The sequence below is a fragment of the Microtus ochrogaster genome, chromosome 1 (assembly GCF_000317375.1).
Source record: "Microtus ochrogaster isolate Prairie Vole_2 chromosome 1, MicOch1.0, whole genome shotgun sequence".
NCBI classification, from domain to species: Eukaryota; Metazoa; Chordata; class Mammalia; order Rodentia; family Cricetidae; genus Microtus; species Microtus ochrogaster.
In genome coordinates, this window is record NC_022009.1 from 8,554,086 (window position 1) to 8,556,211 (window position 2,126).

A 2,126-nucleotide genomic window follows, 5' to 3' on the forward strand; every position below is an offset into this window, starting at 1 on the left:
ACATGTTGGAGAAGTCAAGAAGAAAAGAGAAGCTGACTGTACTCTTTCCCTAATTTCAAGCAGGCTAACGTGGAGAGAGAGTGTTGAGAGAAGATCTGTAGGCGTTAAATCCAAGCCAGAGAGGTAGAACCAAACAGAGGAAAACCCAGCATCCAACAGAGTCCAATGGCACTGGTCCCCAGACCAGAGTCTTTGAATGGGGCCTTGGCTTATGACCAAAGGACTTTGTCTCCTTCTCCCAGAATCAGACAACGCAGAGAGAAACTCCATCTGCTGGGTAATACCGTGGGAAAGTCAGTACAGGTTATTACCTTGGATCTAACTACCAAGCTGGTAAATGCAGCCTCTGACAGAGTCAGGTAGCCTTGTTCCCAGGCTAGTACCCATGATGGAGCCTCTGATCTTGAGCTGGTGTCTGCCCCATTCAAAAATTCTCTTTTGAAGATGCTCTGACAAGGAAGATACTCTGCCTACTGATAACTTTAAATAATTTTTTTCATTACTCATGCATGGGACAGGTGATGGTGGTATTGGTAAAACTCTGGACCATGTGTGTGTGTGTGCATGCGTGCGCGTGTGTGTGACAGTAACTAAGATATGCATGGATGTGAGTTTCAATGCAAATAATCTGATCTATTTACATTACATTAATGTAATGTTTCTAGTTTCCTACAAACTTTCATTAGGAAGTCTAGTATTGAGTTGAAATGAGCCGACTCTTCACACATTTTCTTGGCAGCTATAGCAACTGGTGCCAAGCAATCTCAGTGCCTCTGTCTTTCATAGTTATTTTCATAAACTTTCCTAGGTGGGCGTAGTTAATAAACAGAATACAGCAAGTGTGATAAGAACAAAACCAGGTTAATTTTCTAAAATGGGAAGGAGGAAATCAGCAACAAGAAAACAATCTGATTTTAAAATGTGCAAAGGACCTAGGTAGACATTTTTTTTGCAAGGACACACAACAGGCACATGAAAAAATGTACAGCGTGACCAGTCCCCAAGTAACTGAAATCAAACCTGTGAGATATCGCCTCACACCTGTTTAAAATTATCATTTTAAAAGGAAAGATAGGATCTGAGTGAGTGGAGGCAAGATGCAGGACCCCAGTGCAGACACCGAGTGGAATGACATCCTACGCAAAAAGGGCATCCTGACCCCGAAGGAGAGCCTGGCGGAACGGGAAAAGGAGGCAGCAGAAAAAGAGGAGCAGGCACTCCTCCAGCAGTCAGTGGTGAAAACGTATGAAGATATGACTTTGGAGGAGCTGAAGGAGAACGAGGATGAATTCAATGAGGAGGACGAACGAGCTGTACCGGCAGCAAAGGCTGGCAGAGTGGAAAGCAACTCAGCTGAAGAACAAATTTGGAGAAGTTTTAGAGATCTTAGGGAAGGATTATGTTCAAGAAGTTACCAGAGCCGGTGATGGCTTGTGGGTGATCTTGCACCTGTACAAGCAAGAGATTCCCCTCTGTTCCCTGATAAACCAGCACTTGAGCGGACTCGCCAGGAAGTTTCCCGATGTAAAGTGCGTCAAAGCCATTTCAACGACCTGCATACCCAATTACCCCGACAGGAACCTGCCCACCCTCTTCGTCTATCTGGGAGGCGACATCAAGGCACACTTCATTGGTCCTCTGGTGTTCGGAGGCATGAACCTGACGATAGATGAGCTGGAGTGGAAATTGTCTGAGTCGGGAGCAATCAAGACAGACCTGGAGGAGGACCCCAAGAAGCCCATCAAAGACGTGTTGATGTCCTCAGTGCGAGGCCCTGTCCTCATGAGAAGGGACAGCGATTCCGAGGGCGACTGAGATGGCCACTGTGACCTTTTGAACTTTCTCAATATGACATATTATCTGAATTTTTACTGAGGAGGAAAAAGCAAAAAGTTTTCATATTTTAGTTTAACCTTTTTATAATATATAAATTTTGTATATTTTAGAAATAATCATCACTGAAAATTTTATTAAATTCCTTGAAACTCTGAATTAATAATGTTTTGTTAAGAAAAATTTAAATAAGCTTTATGCCAAATATCTGTTCTCCTACATGTATTTCAGCAAACTGTTTAGTGTTTTTTTTTGTCATGCAGCTGTGTAGGAAAGAATATGGAATTTTTAAA

At 42.9% G+C, this 2,126-nt stretch overlaps 1 pseudogene; it reads left to right on the plus strand.

Annotated features, from left to right (window-relative positions):
- Nucleotides 1-1,082: 1,082 nt before the first annotated feature.
- LOC101997012 lies at nucleotides 1,083-1,873 on the plus strand (annotated as a pseudogene).
- Nucleotides 1,874-2,126: the final 253 nt, after the last annotated feature.